The sequence below is a fragment of the Hyla sarda genome, unplaced genomic scaffold, assembly GCF_029499605.1.
Source record: "Hyla sarda isolate aHylSar1 unplaced genomic scaffold, aHylSar1.hap1 scaffold_175, whole genome shotgun sequence".
NCBI lineage: Eukaryota > Metazoa > Chordata > Amphibia > Anura > Hylidae > Hyla > Hyla sarda.
In genome coordinates, this window is record NW_026608393.1 from 355,446 (window position 1) to 374,524 (window position 19,079).

The window sequence follows — 19,079 nt, forward strand, 5'->3', positions numbered from 1 at the left end:
CAGCCAAGGAGGCATCTGCAGGCAACAAAGGTAGGTGTGTGCTTGTGTGTGTGTTTCCTATGCAGATCCTAAGCCCAGTGTCACATGCAAGTAGGAGGAGTAAGAAGGGTTCCTGGCAAATCCGGGTTATGGATTGCATTTAAAAAGGCCCCGTGGGAGTGCAATGGGCCCCTGTCTTGCTGCTTAGCAATAATGGTATGGGTTTAGGTTCTGCTGTGTGTACTGGTGGTTGACTGCCCCCCAGCCCAGAGTGTGCATGGAAAATTGTCTGGCAGCCTCCCTGACAGCAAGCAGTGATAGTGCCCATGAAGGGGACCTTGTTGGGCCCGCCCCTTTCACGGTTATCGCTTCTCGGCCTTTTGGCTAAGATCAAGTGTAGTATCTGTTCTTATCAGTTTAATATCTGATACGTCCCCTATCTGGGGACCATATATTAAATGGATTTTTGAGAACGGGGGCCGATTTCGAAGCTTGCTTCCGTCGCCCTATGCATTGACCCGATATGGCAGTATCTTCGGGTACAGTGCACCACCCCCTTACAGGGTTAAAAAGAAAGATTCCTACTTTCATTGCTACCTGCTTGCTGGCTAGCCAGCTAGCCAGCCCTGTGGGCCTTGCTGCTGCTGCAGCCAAAAAACAAAAGGTGGTGCTGCTGCTGCTTCTGCTGCTTCTGCTTCTGCTTGTGTCTGGCCCCTGTTGGAGCGTCCAGGCACAGGACTTCTGCTGCTGCTGACTAAATGGCCTCCTTAATTGGATCATTTGAGTAGCCAGCACACCTGTGCAGGTAGGGCATGACATGATAGGCAGCTGCCTTGATAGCGGGTGGGTGCTGAATGTTCCTAATTGACAAAATAAGATTAATGCTTATGAAGAAATATAAAATCTCATCCCTTCCCCAATATCGCGCCACACCCCTACCCCTTAATTCCCTGGTTGAACGTGATGGACATATGTCTTTTTTCGACCGTACTAACTATGTAACTATGTAACATAACATGGGGGGGGGGGGGGGGGGGTCTCCTGGCTGTTCACACAGGTGTGTCATTGCTGTACATTGACCATGCATTGCTTCTGTGGTATTGCAAAGGCAAAGACAAATGCTTCCAGCCATCCATTGCACTAATGGATTGGTCATCAGCTGGCTGTCTATGTCCCGCATCAATATAGACCAAAGTACAGAGGGTTAGGCTATGCTATTGTGCACCTACCTGATGCATCAGAAGGTGCGAGGCCCTTGCTAAATTCTGTGCACAGACTTTGAGTTCTATGCTTTAGACTGTATCTAAACCTGCTCCAACATGGACTGACATTCTGGCCTACTTTCAGCCGATGCGACTTGTCTGTCGCTGAACAGTCGCTTTTTATGTATTCAGCACCTATGTATAATGTTGTAAAAATGCTCTAGAAGCTAAAGTCGCAGAAATGTCACACATATTTGGCCTGCAACTTTCTGTGCGACAAATTCAGACAGGAAAAATCAGTATAAATCCTTAGAAAATTATCCCCCAGTGTCTCCATCTGCTGGCGGTATTGAATAAGCATTGCTGCACTGATGGGGTATGCATTAGACGAAAAAAAAGAAGAAAAAGAAGAATAATACGCCCAGAAAAGAGGCGAAAAGGAGAAAAACGTAAAAAAACGTGAAAAAAAAGTAAGAGGAAGAGAAGGGAAAAAAAGGTGGAAATGGGTTTAAAAGTGATTTCGGCGGAGAAATATATATATATATATATATATATATATATATATATATATATATATATATATATATGCGCACACACACACATAGATATAAACGTATTCTCCGTTGAGATATTGCAGCCGCTGCTGTGTCCAGGCCCAGGAGCCTTAGCACTGTGCTGTGATGTCACTCAATACCACTGACATCACTAGGTGTAAACAACATCTCTCCTTTGCTGTGTATGTGACTATGGAGCTGTTTGGTGATGTCGTCTATTACGGCCTTCATAGAAGCAACAGGAGATTGTTGCATCCATCTTGAACCCTCAGAACTACAGTGCTATGATGTCACTCACTTCCACAGGCCTTGCAGAGTGTAAACAACAACAACCCAGCTTTGTTGTGTATGTAACCAAAGGGATTTGTGATGTCACCTAGAACCTTCACAGCAGCGACAGCTTTATGAGGAGCATCAGCACTGCTCTGCCTGAGCAGAACCATCACCGCCATAGGTTGTCAAATAACCCGGATTTAACCCACACAGGTAAGTCCAATGGGGTGCAGGCATGTCCTCTATGCTTACAGCTTCCCGTGGGTGTTGGTTTGATACCGTTTGGGGACAGCCAAGGAGGCATCTGCAGGCAACAAAGGTAGGTGTGTGCTTGTGTGTGTGTTTCCTATGCAGATCCTAAGCCCAGTGTCACATGCAAGTAGGAGGAGTAAGAAGGGTTCCTGGCAAATCCGGGTTATGGATTGCATTTAAAAAGGCCCCGTGGGAGTGCAATGGGCCCCTGTCTTGCTGCTTAGCAATAATGGTATGGGTTTAGGTTCTGCTGTGTGTACTGGTGGTTGACTGCCCCCCAGCCCAGAGTGTGCATGGAAAATTGTCTGGCAGCCTCCCTGACAGCAAGCAGTGATAGTGCCCATGAAGGGGACCTTGTTGGGCCCGCCCCTTTCACGGTTATCGCTTCTCGGCCTTTTGGCTAAGATCAAGTGTAGTATCTGTTCTTATCAGTTTAATATCTGATACGTCCCCTATCTGGGGACCATATATTAAATGGATTTTTGAGAACGGGGGCCGATTTCGAAGCTTGCTTCCGTCGCCCTATGCATTGACCCGATATGGCAGTATCTTCGGGTACAGTGCACCACCCCCTTACAGGGTTAAAAAGAAAGATTCCTACTTTCATTGCTACCTGCTTGCTGGCTAGCCAGCTAGCCAGCCCTGTGGGCCTTGCTGCTGCTGCAGCCAAAAAACAAAAGGTGGTGCTGCTGCTGCTTCTGCTGCTTCTGCTTCTGCTTGTGTCTGGCCCCTGTTGGAGCGTCCAGGCACAGGACTTCTGCTGCTGCTGACTAAATGGCCTCCTTAATTGGATCATTTGAGTAGCCAGCACACCTGTGCAGGTAGGGCATGACATGATAGGCAGCTGCCTTGATAGCGGGTGGGTGCTGAATGTTCCTAATTGACAAAATAAGATTAATGCTTATGAAGAAATATAAAATCTCATCCCTTCCCCAATATCGCGCCACACCCCTACCCCTTAATTCCCTGGTTGAACGTGATGGACATATGTCTTTTTTCGACCGTACTAACTATGTAACTATGTAACATAACATGGGGGGGGGGGGGGGGGGGGTCTCCTGGCTGTTCACACAGGTGTGTCATTGCTGTACATTGACCATGCATTGCTTCTGTGGTATTGCAAAGGCAAAGACAAATGCTTCCAGCCATCCATTGCACTAATGGATTGGTCATCAGCTGGCTGTCTATGTCCCGCATCAATATAGACCAAAGTACAGAGGGTTAGGCTATGCTATTGTGCACCTACCTGATGCATCAGAAGGTGCGAGGCCCTTGCTAAATTCTGTGCACAGACTTTGAGATCTATGCTTTAGACTGTATCTAAACCTGCTCCAACATGGACTGACATTCTGGCCTACTTTCAGCCGATGCGACTTGTCTGTCGCTGAACAGTCGCTTTTTATGTATTCAGCACCTATGTATAATGTTGTAAAAATGCTCTAGAAGCTAAAGTCGCAGAAATGTCACACATATTTGGCCTGCAACTTTCTGTGCGACAAAATTCAGACAGGAAAAATCAGTATAAATCCTTAGAAAATTATCCCCCAGTGTCTCCATCTGCTGGCGGTATTGAATAAGCATTGCTGCACTGATGGGGTATGCATTAGACGAAAAAAAAGAAGAAAAAGAAGAATAATACGCCCAGAAAAGAGGCGAAAAGGAGAAAAACGTAAAAAAACGTGAAAAAAAAGTAAGAGGAAGAGAAGGGAAAAAAAGGTGGAAATGGGTTTAAAAGTGATTTCGGCGGAGAAATATATATATATATATATATATATATATATATATATATACGCGCACACACACACATATATATAAACGTATTCTCCGTTGAGATATTGCAGCCGCTGCTGTGTCCAGGCCCAGGAGCCTTAGCACTGTGCTGTGATGTCACTCAATACCACTGACATCACTAGGTGTAAACAACATCTCTCCTTTGCTGTGTATGTGACTATGGAGCTGTTTGGTGATGTCGTCTATTACGGCCTTCATAGAAGCAACAGGAGATTGTTGCATCCATCTTGAACCCTCAGAACTACAGTGCTATGATGTCACTCACTTCCACAGGCCTTGCAGAGTGTAAACAACAACAACCCAGCTTTGTTGTGTATGTAACCAAAGGGATTTGTGATGTCACCTAGAACCTTCACAGCAGCGACAGCTTTATGAGGAGCATCAGCACTGCTCTGCCTGAGCAGAACCATCACCGCCATAGGTTGTCAAATAACCCGGATTTAACCCACACAGGTAAGTCCAATGGGGTGCAGGCATGTCCTCTATGCTTACAGCTTCCCGTGGGTGTTGGTTTGATACCGTTTGGGGACAGCCAAGGAGGCATCTGCAGGCAACAAAGGTAGGTGTGTGCTTGTGTGTGTGTTTCCTATGCAGATCCTAAGCCCAGTGTCACATGCAAGTAGGAGGAGTAAGAAGGGTTCCTGGCAAATCCGGGTTATGGATTGCATTTAAAAAGGCCCCGTGGGAGTGCAATGGGCCCCTGTCTTGCTGCTTAGCAATAATGGTATGGGTTTAGGTTCTGCTGTGTGTACTGGTGGTTGACTGCCCCCCAGCCCAGAGTGTGCATGGAAAATTGTCTGGCAGCCTCCCTGACAGCAAGCAGTGATAGTGCCCATGAAGGGGACCTTGTTGGGCCCGCCCCTTTCACGGTTATCGCTTCTCGGCCTTTTGGCTAAGATCAAGTGTAGTATCTGTTCTTATCAGTTTTTCATGCCGGTGGACAGTAACGCCGGTATGGGGCTGGTGGGGATGGGTGCTGCATGGAGGATGCAGGTGTACCAGGGCTTTCCGGGGCTGGTTCTGAGGAATCAGCTCGACGGCTGCCCCGATGTGACCTGTTCCCTCCGGGTCTCGCCATGAGGCTGAGAGGGTCTAGAGCCGAGGTACTTTTGTGCCTCGGGGAGTGGTGACCCCGAGGTGCCGAAACTCACTGGGAGGATAGACTCACTGAGTTGAAGCACGGGCACCATAATCTCTTCACCTTGTGGCACTCACCTCTTGATTCCCGGCCTTCTGGCTAGGATCAGAGAAATTTTTATAGATCCGGCCGGATGTCCGGGCAGTATATCTGCACACATTCACTTATTTATTTCTTTTTTGTCTCACTGTGTCACTTTTTGCGTGTTGTGTGTTCACAGGATTGGTCAGGATGCGGTAGCCCTTCTGGGTGTCCCTCCTGGCGGTCTAGGGGAGGTGTGTGTGGCCATTAGGTTCCGCACCTCCCTGCAAACACCCCGGGTACTCCTGCTTTTGCAGGGTACCTACCGTAATCGGCTCTGCGGGCAGATACCTTGGCTAACGCCAAGGGGGATGCCGGGAGCATTTGTGGTCCCCTAGTAGCTTCGGCGAAAAGGGACATCGAACCTGGAACCTCGCAGGTACCTTTTGGTCCGGAGGCGAAGGGTAAGGTTTGTTGGGGGGCCTCTCTCCTATCGGAGAAGGGCTTGCGATAGACCGCATCCTTTGTGCACGTTTTTTTAGTGTAACACGTTTGCACTTTTTCTTGCACTTTGGGTGAATCGAAAGCACGTTCCTCGGCTTTAGATAAAAAATCTGTTCTTATCAGTTTAATATCTGATACGTCCCCTATCTGGGGACCATATATTAAATGGATTTTTGAGAACGGGGGCCGATTTCGAAGCTTGCTTCCGTCGCCCTATGCATTGACCCGATATGGCAGTATCTTCGGGTACAGTGCACCACCCCCTTACAGGGTTAAAAAGAAAGATTCCTACTTTCATTGCTACCTGCTTGCTGGCTAGCCAGCTAGCCAGCCCTGTGGGCCTTGCTGCTGCTGCAGCCAAAAAACAAAAGGTGGTGCTGCTGCTGCTTCTGCTGCTTCTGCTTCTGCTTGTGTCTGGCCCCTGTTGGAGCGTCCAGGCACAGGACTTCTGCTGCTGCTGACTAAATGGCCTCCTTAATTGGATCATTTGAGTAGCCAGCACACCTGTGCAGGTAGGGCATGACATGATAGGCAGCTGCCTTGATAGCGGGTGGGTGCTGAATGTTCCTAATTGACAAAATAAGATTAATGCTTATGAAGAAATATAAAATCTCATCCCTTCCCCAATATCGCGCCACACCCCTACCCCTTAATTCCCTGGTTGAACGTGATGGACATATGTCTTTTTTCGACCGTACTAACTATGTAACTATGTAACATAACATGGGGGGGGGGGGGGGGGTCTCCTGGCTGTTCACACAGGTGTGTCATTGCTGTACATTGACCATGCATTGCTTCTGTGGTATTGCAAAGGCAAAGACAAATGCTTCCAGCCATCCATTGCACTAATGGATTGGTCATCAGCTGGCTGTCTATGTCCCGCATCAATATAGACCAAAGTACAGAGGGTTAGGCTATGCTATTGTGCACCTACCTGATGCATCAGAAGGTGCGAGGCCCTTGCTAAATTCTGTGCACAGACTTTGAGATCTATGCTTTAGACTGTATCTAAACCTGCTCCAACATGGACTGACATTCTGGCCTACTTTCAGCCGATGCGACTTGTCTGTCGCTGAACAGTCGCTTTTTATGTATTCAGCACCTATGTATAATGTTGTAAAAATGCTCTAGAAGCTAAAGTCGCAGAAATGTCACACATATTTGGCCTGCAACTTTCTGTGCGACAAATTCAGACAGGAAAAATCAGTATAAATCCTTAGAAAATTATCCCCCAGTGTCTCCATCTGCTGGCGGTATTGAATAAGCATTGCTGCACTGATGGGGTATGCATTAGACGAAAAAAAAGAAGAAAAAGAAGAATAATACGCCCAGAAAAGAGGCGAAAAGGAGAAAAACGTAAAAAAACGTGAAAAAAAAGTAAGAGGAAGAGAAGGGAAAAAAAGGTGGAAATGGGTTTAAAAGTGATTTCGGCGGAGAAATATATATATATATATATATATATATATATATATATATATATATATATATGCGCACACACACACATAGATATAAACGTATTCTCCGTTGAGATATTGCAGCCGCTGCTGTGTCCAGGCCCAGGAGCCTTAGCACTGTGCTGTGATGTCACTCAATACCACTGACATCACTAGGTGTAAACAACATCTCTCCTTTGCTGTGTATGTGACTATGGAGCTGTTTGGTGATGTCGTCTATTACGGCCTTCATAGAAGCAACAGGAGATTGTTGCATCCATCTTGAACCCTCAGAACTACAGTGCTATGATGTCACTCACTTCCACAGGCCTTGCAGAGTGTAAACAACAACAACCCAGCTTTGTTGTGTATGTAACCAAAGGGATTTGTGATGTCACCTAGAACCTTCACAGCAGCGACAGCTTTATGAGGAGCATCAGCACTGCTCTGCCTGAGCAGAACCATCACCGCCATAGGTTGTCAAATAACCCGGATTTAACCCACACAGGTAAGTCCAATGGGGTGCAGGCATGTCCTCTATGCTTACAGCTTCCCGTGGGTGTTGGTTTGATACCGTTTGGGGACAGCCAAGGAGGCATCTGCAGGCAACAAAGGTAGGTGTGTGCTTGTGTGTGTGTTTCCTATGCAGATCCTAAGCCCAGTGTCACATGCAAGTAGGAGGAGTAAGAAGGGTTCCTGGCAAATCCGGGTTATGGATTGCATTTAAAAAGGCCCCGTGGGAGTGCAATGGGCCCCTGTCTTGCTGCTTAGCAATAATGGTATGGGTTTAGGTTCTGCTGTGTGTACTGGTGGTTGACTGCCCCCCAGCCCAGAGTGTGCATGGAAAATTGTCTGGCAGCCTCCCTGACAGCAAGCAGTGATAGTGCCCATGAAGGGGACCTTGTTGGGCCCGCCCCTTTCACGGTTATCGCTTCTCGGCCTTTTGGCTAAGATCAAGTGTAGTATCTGTTCTTATCAGTTTAATATCTGATACGTCCCCTATCTGGGGACCATATATTAAATGGATTTTTGAGAACGGGGGCCGATTTCGAAGCTTGCTTCCGTCGCCCTATGCATTGACCCGATATGGCAGTATCTTCGGGTACAGTGCACCACCCCCTTACAGGGTTAAAAAGAAAGATTCCTACTTTCATTGCTACCTGCTTGCTGGCTAGCCAGCTAGCCAGCCCTGTGGGCCTTGCTGCTGCTGCAGCCAAAAAACAAAAGGTGGTGCTGCTGCTGCTTCTGCTTCTGCTTGTGTCTGGCCCCTGTTGGAGCGTCCAGGCACAGGACTTCTGCTGCTGCTGACTAAATGGCCTCCTTAATTGGATCATTTGAGTAGCCAGCACACCTGTGCAGGTAGGGCATGACATGATAGGCAGCTGCCTTGATAGCGGGTGGGTGCTGAATGTTCCTAATTGACAAAATAAGATTAATGCTTATGAAGAAATATAAAATCTCATCCCTTCCCCAATATCGCGCCACACCCCTACCCCTTAATTCCCTGGTTGAACGTGATGGACATATGTCTTTTTTCAACCGTACTAACTATGTAACTATGTAACATAACATGGGGGGGGGGGGGGGGGGGTCTCCTGGCTGTTCACACAGGTGTGTCATTGCTGTACATTGACCATGCATTGCTTCTGTGGTATTGCAAAGGCAAAGACAAATGCTTCCAGCCATCCATTGCACTAATGGATTGGTCATCAGCTGGCTGTCTATGTCCCGCATCAATATAGACCAAAGTACAGAGGGTTAGGCTATGCTATTGTGCACCTACCTGATGCATCAGAAGGTGCGAGGCCCTTGCTAAATTCTGTGCACAGACTTTGAGATCTATGCTTTAGACTGTATCTAAACCTGCTCCAACATGGACTGACATTCTGGCCTACTTTCAGCCGATGCGACTTGTCTGTCGCTGAACAGTCGCTTTTTATGTATTCAGCACCTATGTATAATGTTGTAAAAATGCTCTAGAAGCTAAAGTCGCAGAAATGTCACACATATTTGGCCTGCAACTTTCTGTGCGACAAATTCAGACAGGAAAAATCAGTATAAATCCTTAGAAAATTATCCCCCAGTGTCTCCATCTGCTGGCGGTATTGAATAAGCATTGCTGCACTGATGGGGTATGCATTAGACGAAAAAAAAGAAGAAAAAGAAGAATAATACGCCCAGAAAAGAGGCGAAAAGGAGAAAAACGTAAAAAAACGTGAAAAAAAAGTAAGAGGAAGAGAAGGGAAAAAAAGGTGGAAATGGGTTTAAAAGTGATTTCGGCGGAGAAATATATATATATATATATATATATATATATATATATATATATATATATGCGCACACACACACATAGATATAAACGTATTCTCCGTTGAGATATTGCAGCCGCTGCTGTGTCCAGGCCCAGGAGCCTTAGCACTGTGCTGTGATGTCACTCAATACCACTGACATCACTAGGTGTAAACAACATCTCTCCTTTGCTGTGTATGTGACTATGGAGCTGTTTGGTGATGTCGTCTATTACGGCCTTCATAGAAGCAACAGGAGATTGTTGCATCCATCTTGAACCCTCAGAACTACAGTGCTATGATGTCACTCACTTCCACAGGCCTTGCAGAGTGTAAACAACAACAACCCAGCTTTGTTGTGTATGTAACCAAAGGGATTTGTGATGTCACCTAGAACCTTCACAGCAGCGACAGCTTTATGAGGAGCATCAGCACTGCTCTGCCTGAGCAGAACCATCACCGCCATAGGTTGTCAAATAACCCGGATTTAACCCACACAGGTAAGTCCAATGGGGTGCAGGCATGTCCTCTATGCTTACAGCTTCCCGTGGGTGTTGGTTTGATACCGTTTGGGGACAGCCAAGGAGGCATCTGCAGGCAACAAAGGTAGGTGTGTGCTTGTGTGTGTGTTTCCTATGCAGATCCTAAGCCCAGTGTCACATGCAAGTAGGAGGAGTAAGAAGGGTTCCTGGCAAATCCGGGTTATGGATTGCATTTAAAAAGGCCCCGTGGGAGTGCAATGGGCCCCTGTCTTGCTGCTTAGCAATAATGGTATGGGTTTAGGTTCTGCTGTGTGTACTGGTGGTTGACTGCCCCCCAGCCCAGAGTGTGCATGGAAAATTGTCTGGCAGCCTCCCTGACAGCAAGCAGTGATAGTGCCCATGAAGGGGACCTTGTTGGGCCCGCCCCTTTCACGGTTATCGCTTCTCGGCCTTTTGGCTAAGATCAAGTGTAGTATCTGTTCTTATCAGTTTAATATCTGATACGTCCCCTATCTGGGGACCATATATTAAATGGATTTTTGAGAACGGGGGCCGATTTCGAAGCTTGCTTCCGTCGCCCTATGCATTGACCCGATATGGCAGTATCTTCGGGTACAGTGCACCACCCCCTTACAGGGTTAAAAAGAAAGATTCCTACTTTCATTGCTACCTGCTTGCTGGCTAGCCAGCTAGCCAGCCCTGTGGGCCTTGCTGCTGCTGCAGCCAAAAAACAAAAGGTGGTGCTGCTGCTGCTTCTGCTGCTTCTGCTTCTGCTTGTGTCTGGCCCCTGTTGGAGCGTCCAGGCACAGGACTTCTGCTGCTGCTGACTAAATGGCCTCCTTAATTGGATCATTTGAGTAGCCAGCACACCTGTGCAGGTAGGGCATGACATGATAGGCAGCTGCCTTGATAGCGGGTGGGTGCTGAATGTTCCTAATTGACAAAATAAGATTAATGCTTATGAAGAAATATAAAATCTCATCCCTTCCCCAATATCGCGCCACACCCCTACCCCTTAATTCCCTGGTTGAACGTGATGGACATATGTCTTTTTTCGACCGTACTAACTATGTAACTATGTAACATAACATGGGGGGGGGGGGGGGGGTCTCCTGGCTGTTCACACAGGTGTGTCATTGCTGTACATTGACCATGCATTGCTTCTGTGGTATTGCAAAGGCAAAGACAAATGCTTCCAGCCATCCATTGCACTAATGGATTGGTCATCAGCTGGCTGTCTATGTCCCGCATCAATATAGACCAAAGTACAGAGGGTTAGGCTATGCTATTGTGCACCTACCTGATGCATCAGAAGGTGCGAGGCCCTTGCTAAATTCTGTGCACAGACTTTGAGATCTATGCTTTAGACTGTATCTAAACCTGCTCCAACATGGACTGACATTCTGGCCTACTTTCAGCCGATGCGACTTGTCTGTCGCTGAACAGTCGCTTTTTATGTATTCAGCACCTATGTATAATGTTGTAAAAATGCTCTAGAAGCTAAAGTCGCAGAAATGTCACACATATTTGGCCTGCAACTTTCTGTGCGACAAATTCAGACAGGAAAAATCAGTATAAATCCTTAGAAAATTATCCCCCAGTGTCTCCATCTGCTGGCGGTATTGAATAAGCATTGCTGCACTGATGGGGTATGCATTAGACGAAAAAAAAAGAAGAAAAAGAAGAATAATACGCCCAGAAAAGAGGCGAAAAGGAGAAAAACGTAAAAAAACGTGAAAAAAAAGTAAGAGGAAGAGAAGGGAAAAAAAGGTGGAAATGGGTTTAAAAGTGATTTCGGCGGAGAAATATATATATATATATATATATATATATATATATATATATATATATATACGCACACACACACATAGATATAAACGTATTCTCCGTTGAGATATTGCAGCCGCTGCTGTGTCCAGGCCCAGGAGCCTTAGCACTGTGCTGTGATGTCACTCAATACCACTGACATCACTAGGTGTAAACAACATCTCTCCTTTGCTGTGTATGTGACTATGGAGCTGTTTGGTGATGTCGTCTATTACGGCCTTCATAGAAGCAACAGGAGATTGTTGCATCCATCTTGAACCCTCAGAACTACAGTGCTATGATGTCACTCACTTCCACAGGCCTTGCAGAGTGTAAACAACAACAACCCAGCTTTGTTGTGTATGTAACCAAAGGGATTTGTGATGTCACCTAGAACCTTCACAGCAGCGACAGCTTTATGAGGAGCATCAGCACTGCTCTGCCTGAGCAGAACCATCACCGCCATAGGTTGTCAAATAACCCGGATTTAACCCACACAGGTAAGTCCAATGGGGTGCAGGCATGTCCTCTATGCTTACAGCTTCCCGTGGGTGTTGGTTTGATACCGTTTGGGGACAGCCAAGGAGGCATCTGCAGGCAACAAAGGTAGGTGTGTGCTTGTGTGTGTGTTTCCTATGCAGATCCTAAGCCCAGTGTCACATGCAAGTAGGAGGAGTAAGAAGGGTTCCTGGCAAATCCGGGTTATGGATTGCATTTAAAAAGGCCCCGTGGGAGTGCAATGGGCCCCTGTCTTGCTGCTTAGCAATAATGGTATGGGTTTAGGTTCTGCTGTGTGTACTGGTGGTTGACTGCCCCCCAGCCCAGAGTGTGCATGGAAAATTGTCTGGCAGCCTCCCTGACAGCAAGCAGTGATAGTGCCCATGAAGGGGACCTTGTTGGGCCCGCCCCTTTCACGGTTATCGCTTCTCGGCCTTTTGGCTAAGATCTTGTATCTTGTCAAGGGGCTCTGAGTTCGTCGAACCTTCGGCCTTGAGGCATCGGCGGTTTTTTTAGCCGTCTTAAGCCTCATGCTGCTATAGGAGGAGGACTTACAAAGAACGGGAAGGCGATCCCCCATGGCGACCCTTAGGTTTGCTGCGCATACTGAAACTCGGATTAAGAACACCTTCCGTATTGAAGTGGATGAGGAGAAAAAGGAGAAGATGACTTTGGAATTTTTTGTCAAGAGAATTATGCTGGATTTATTGCACATTCAGAGAGAAGATGTGTTTTGCCTAAAAGACCCAGGTAAAGGACTTTTCATTCTTACCTTGACTTCCGCATCTGCATGTGACCATATGTTTGAGAAAGTTCGGGAGCTTGCCAATGAGGAGGATATGAAAGGACTTGTTTTCATTGCTCTATATTCTAATGGCGATGTTCCACTGGTGGTTACTATGCACGATCCATACGTGGATATAAGAGACATTGTCTTATTTTTAAACCAATATTGTGCGGAAGTCAAATACTCTCATAAAATAATGAATGCAATGGACTTTTGGACTGGAAAGCATAAGTTTGCTGTTAAGTTCAGAGAAGATGTGAGAGGAATTGGAGGTCTGTGTCGCCCACCTGCAAATTTTTTAATTGGGCGTAAACGTGGCTATTTATTCTACCCTGGGATGCCGTATTATTGCAGGAAATGCCATGAATATGGTCATACACAAGAATCTTGCAAAGAGGAAGTGGTTATTTGCAAAAGATGTGGCCAAAAAGGCCACACCACTTTGGACTGTCAAAATGAGATTCTGTGTAATGTGTGTAAGCAGAAAGGACACGCTTTTAAGGATTGTCCTCAACGCTCCTGGGCCAATATTGTGGCTACGTCGGCTGGTCCCTCGATGAGGAAGAGCTCCATGGATGCTGTGCCTGTGCCTAAGACCCACACCCTGAAAGTGATGCCTGAGTCTTCTGCTACCGGAATTCCTGTGATACCTGCTGTGGCTCATGTCTCCAAAAGCATTGTGTCCCCGGGGAAGGTCGTGGGACCTGAGACAGAAGTGAGGGTTTCTCCTCTCATGGAAGTTGAGGGTCCTGGACCGCCCAGAAGGGATACAGAGGAGATGGATGTAGAAGAACGGCGAAAGAGGAAAAGCAGAGACCGGAAAGAGGAAAAGGGCCTTAACATCAAAAGGAGTGGTCGAGTTAGTGCAGACGAGGGGAATGTGGAGATTGTCTGCCAAAAGGTTATAACAGCATCCGACCCTGTTAATATTGAGGAATTTGTGTCACCACCTGCAGATTGGGGTTCTTTGTCTGAGGATAATGAATGACCCAGGAGCTACCAAGTGTTAATATCTCCTCCTTCAATGTGAGGAGTTTGAAGAGCCCGGAGAGGAGGGCTGCTTTATTCTCTTTCTTGTCTTCTTTGCCTACAGACATTTTATTTTTACAGGAATGTGCCATTGATTATGATATCAATTATTCATCTTTGAGATCTGAATGGACTCTTGGCCCGTCTGTGTGGTCAGGGGATAATGAGAGGAAAGTGACTGGTGTTGGCATACTGTTCAAGAGCAGTGAGTATAAAGTTACCTCCTTCACAGACATTGTACCCGGTAGAGCCCTGCTCGTTCATATTATTTATAATGACATGAATATGAGACTTTTAAATGTATATGCCTCTCCAGATAAGGATGAAAGATCTGATTTATTAGAGAAAATTCAGTTTTATTTACCGGGTTCATCCCCGCTTATCATCGCTGGTGATTTTAATTGTATAATGGCAGGAGAGGAGCGGGCTGGAGGATCTGAACAAAGGAAAGATAAGACTGAAAAACAACTAAAGGATTTTATAGTTGATTTTAATTTAAAAGATTTGTGGAGAACCTCTTTCCCTAATGACCCTGGGTATACCTGGGGGAATAGCCTTTATATGTCAAGGATTGATTATATTTTTGCTTCTGGATTTGCATTTTATGGGAATATGCAATTGACTTCTACCTTTTTTTCAGATCATAAGATTTTATCTGCTACATGTAAGTTTGATGGGGTTTGCAGAGCCAAAGGAGTCTGGCGTCTGAATGTCTCTTTGCTTGAAGATGAAGAAATTAAATGTAATTTTATCTATCTTTTTAAAAAATTGCAGAACTCAAGGACTAATTTAATTCTCTTTTAGCATGGTGGGAATTCTGCAAGGTAAAATTTAAAGAGTATTTTATTAAGATGGGTGTTAAAAAAACAAAAGAGAAATTGAAATGGTATAGAGATCTTAACACAAAACTACAAACCTATTATCAACTCAAAGAGCTGGGTGTATATGTAGACGATCTGATTTTAAGTGTTAAAAGTGATATTCAGAAGGCTATAACTAACAAAGGGAAAGAAATAATTTTTAACTCCAAAGTTGAATGTAAAGAGAAGGATGAAAAGTGTACAAGATTCTTTTTTAAAAAGGTAATGGAAACAAAAAAGTTAATGATTAACATTGAGGATGAAACTACTAATGTAGGAATGTTATCCAAAGCTAAATCCTTTTATCAAGATCTGTTTAATGAGAAACCCATTGATATATCTGCTGCTAATTTTCTCCTAAGCACTTTAGATTGTGGTTTAAGTAAGGAGGACCAAGATGCACTTTGCACAGAAGTAAGATGCCAAGAATTAGAAATTGCTGCTAAAAGTTTATCCACAGGTAAAACACCAGGTTCTGATGGACTTCCTGTAGAGTTTTATAAAACCTTTTGGGAAATTTTTAAAGATGATTTGCTTAATATTTTTAAGGAGGCTTTTAATTCTGATGTTCTACCTTTATCTTGGAGGAGTGGTATAGTGTCTCTGATCCCCAAAAAGGGGGATAGGAACAGCTTAGAAAATTGGAGACCAATTACGCTTCTTAATGTTGATTATAAGATTATGTCAAAAATTTTTGTTAACAGAATGAAGCCGTTTTTGTACAAGGTCATCCATGTGGATCAGGTATGTGGTGTCCCAGGAAGGAGTGTAGCTGAACCTTTAAATGCTATTAGGGACGTCATATGGTATCAGCAAGAGCGGAATCAAAGTCTAGCCATTCTATCTCTAGATTTTCATAAAGCGTTCGATAGAGTATCACATTGTTTTTTATGGATGGTTTTACAACGCATGGGTTTTCCTAACATATTTATTAAGCAAATTGCTCTCTTATATAAAGGTTCTTTTAGCAGGATTTTAATAAATGGTTTCCTTACAGATTTTATTAATTTATCATCAGGGGTAAAGCAAGGCTGCCCTCTGTCTCCTATACTGTTTATATGTGCAATAGAACCTCTGTTAAACTTAATAAGGAATGATAAAATAATAAAAGGAGTGCCAGTTCCTGGAGGTAATAATGCCACCCTTAAAGTGTGTGGCTATATGGATGATATTAATGTTTTTTGTGAAAGTGCCTTCTCTTTACAAAGAGTTGTTGATGTTACTGATTTCTTTTGTAAAGCTTCTGCTTTTAAACTTAATTTATCTAAATGTGACTGTTTTTATATAGGTAAATGGGAAAACGTGCAAATACCAAACCTAAAATTACAGTCAGAAAAAATAAAAATCCTTGGAGTCATCTTTGATAAAAATAACAATGGTGAGGAAAGTTGGCTAATGGTAAAAGAAAAGGTAAAGAAAAAGGTAGACTTTTGGTCCCTAAGGAAATTATCCTTAGAAGGTAAAATTTTGGTGATTAAGGCTATGCTAATACCCATTATGCTCTATTTAAATATGATTTATCCTCCTAATGAACTTATGTCTAGGCAACTTCAGAGGATTCTCTTTGAGTTTCTATGGAGTTCTAAAGCAGAAAAATTAAAAAGAGATACTATGTATAAGTCACAAAAAAATGGAGGAAAACAGGTTCCCTGTATTAGAAAATTTTTATACTTAAGGTTTTTTAGTTGGTGTTTTAGGGGACTTTTTATGAAAAGTGTATGGTCCTGTTTTTTAAAGTACTCTGCGGGACATATTTTTAGAAAAAGAGAATGGGTGTTTTTATCATTATCTTCTCCTGTACTTTTAACTCCGCCTAAACATTATGTCATCTTAGAAAAAATTATACGTATGTATAACCTTAAAGACTTTGACTTGTTAACCTTGAGGGATGCTCGCAAGATAGAAGTACAGTTAAATTTGCAAGAAGAAATATGTATGGTCTCTAATTTTTCTTATAATAGGTGTGTACAAATATGGAAAAAGGTAAACGAGCCATATCTTTTTAATGAGCACAAGGATTTAGCATGGATGATTATCCATGAGTGTCTTCCGGTAAGATTTTTCCAATATAGAAGAGGTCTAAATGCTGTATGTGTCTGTCCCCGGGATAATTGCAATATAGATGAAACTGTTTTGCACCTTTTCTGGAATTGTTATTTTGCACAAAAGGTTTTTAGACTAATTGGTTCTTTATTGAAATTCCTAACAGGTCTAAAAGTTTTAAATCATGAAGTTGTTTTATATGGCAAAAGTGATGGAGTTATGAAAGAAAAAGAGAGAATTTTGTGGATTTTTATCAACTGTACAAAAAATGTATTATGGAAAGTTCGTAATATCCTTGTCTTCAAAAGAGATTTTATTTGTGAAAAAGAATGTTTGAAGATGATATACAGTGAAGTTTACTTGTACTATTTAATTGATAAAAAGAGATATGGGCAGAAAAAAGCATTAGCTATGTGGAATTTACATTTATGGAAAACAGTATTTGATGTATTGTAAACATTTTTTGTGATGTATTTAAGTTTTTGAGTTTTTTCAATAAAAATGTAAAAAAAAATCTGTTCTTATCAGTTTAATATCTGATACGTCCCCTATCTGGGGACCATATATTAAATGGATTTTTGAGAACGGGGGCCGATTTCGAAGCTTGCTTCCGTCGCCCTATGCATTGACCCGATATGGCAGTATCTTCGGGTACAGTGCACCACCCCCTTACAGGGTTAAAAAGAAAGATTCCTACTTTCATTGCTACCTGCTTGCTGGCTAGCCAGCTAGCCAGCCCTGTGGGCCTTGCTGCTGCTGCAGCCAAAAAACAAAAGGTGGTGCTGCTGCTGCTTCTGCTGCTTCTGCTTCTGCTTGTGTCTGGCCCCTGTTGGAGCGTCCAGGCACAGGACTTCTGCTGCTGCTGACTAAATGGCCTCCTTAATTGGATCATTTGAGTAGCCAGCACACCTGTGCAGGTAGGGCATGACATGATAGGCAGCTGCCTTGATAGCGGGTGGGTGCTGAATGTTCCTAATTGACAAAATAAGATTAATGCTTATGAAGAAATATAAAATCTCATCCCTTCCCCAATATCGCGCCACACCCCTACCCCTTAATTCCCTGGTTGAACGTGATGGACATATGTCTTTTTTCGACCGTACTAACTATGTAACTATGTAACATAACATGGGGGGGGGGGGGGGGGGGTCTCCTGGCTGTTCACACAGGTGTGTCATTGCTGTACATTGACCATGCATTGCTTCTGTGGTATTGCAAAGGCAAAGACAAATGCTTCCAGCCATCCATTGCACTAATGGATTGGTCATCAGCTGGCTGTCTATGTCCCGCATCAATATAGACCAAAGTACAGAGGGTTAGGCTATGCTATTGTGCACCTACCTGATGCATCAGAAGGTGCGAGGCCCTTGCTAAATTCTGTGCACAGACTTTGAGATCTATGCTTTAGACTGTATCTAAACCTGCTCCAACATGGACTGACATTCTGGCCTACTTTCAGCCGATGCGACTTGTCTGTCGCTGAACAGTCGCTTTTTATGTATTCAGCACCTATGTATAATGTTGTAAAAATGCTCTAGAAGCTAAAGTCGCAGAAATGTCACACATATTTGGCCTGCAACTTTCTGTGCGACAAATTCAGACAGGAAAAATCAGTATAAATCCTTAGAAAATTATCCCCCAGTGTCTCCATCTGCTGGCGGTATTGAATAAGCATTGCTGCACTGATGGGGTATGCATTAGACGAAAAAAAAGAAGAAAAAGAAGAATAATACGCCCAGAAAAGAGGCGAAAAGGAGAAAAACGTAAAAAAACGTGAAAAAAAAGTAAGAGGAAGAGAAGGGAAAAAAGGTGGAAATGGGTTTAAAAGTGATTTCGGCGGAGAAATATATATATATATATATATATATATATATATATATATATATATATGCGCACACACACACATAGATATAAACGTATTCTCCGTTGAGATATTGCAGCCGCTGCTGTGTCCAGGCCCAGGAGCCTTAGCACTGTGCTGTGATGTCACTCAATACCACTGACATCACTAGGTGTAAACAACATCTCTCCTTTGCTGTGTATGTGACTATGGAGCTGTTTGGTGATGTCGTCTATTACGGCCTTCATAGAAGCAACAGGAGATTGTTGCATCCATCTTGAACCCTCAGAACTACAGTG

At 44.1% G+C, this 19,079-nt stretch overlaps 6 non-coding genes and 1 pseudogene across 6 annotated transcripts; all 7 read left to right on the top strand.

Moving 5' to 3' along the window:
* The first annotated feature begins 343 nt into the window (after positions 1–343).
* On the top strand, positions 344–534 carry LOC130313085 (U2 spliceosomal RNA). Its single transcript, XR_008861106.1, has one exon. It is a non-coding gene; the product is annotated as a U2 spliceosomal RNA (small nuclear RNA).
* A 2,106-nt stretch (positions 535–2,640) lies between these two features.
* On the top strand, positions 2,641–2,831 carry LOC130313086 (U2 spliceosomal RNA). Its single transcript, XR_008861107.1, has one exon. It is a non-coding gene; the product is annotated as a U2 spliceosomal RNA (small nuclear RNA).
* Positions 2,832–4,923: 2,092 nt separating this feature from the next.
* On the top strand, positions 4,924–5,111 carry LOC130313186 (U2 spliceosomal RNA). The gene has a single exon (XR_008861185.1). It is a non-coding gene; the product is annotated as a U2 spliceosomal RNA (small nuclear RNA).
* A 655-nt stretch (positions 5,112–5,766) lies between these two features.
* On the top strand, positions 5,767–5,976 carry LOC130313146 (U2 spliceosomal RNA; annotated as a pseudogene).
* A 2,098-nt stretch (positions 5,977–8,074) lies between these two features.
* Positions 8,075–8,265, top strand: LOC130313087 (U2 spliceosomal RNA). Its single transcript, XR_008861108.1, has one exon. It is a non-coding gene; the product is annotated as a U2 spliceosomal RNA (small nuclear RNA).
* Positions 8,266–10,354: 2,089 nt separating this feature from the next.
* Positions 10,355–10,545, top strand: LOC130313088 (U2 spliceosomal RNA). Its single transcript, XR_008861109.1, has one exon. It is a non-coding gene; the product is annotated as a U2 spliceosomal RNA (small nuclear RNA).
* Positions 10,546–17,412: 6,867 nt separating this feature from the next.
* LOC130313145 (U2 spliceosomal RNA) lies at positions 17,413–17,607 on the top strand. Its single transcript, XR_008861161.1, has one exon. It is a non-coding gene; the product is annotated as a U2 spliceosomal RNA (small nuclear RNA).
* Positions 17,608–19,079: the final 1,472 nt, after the last annotated feature.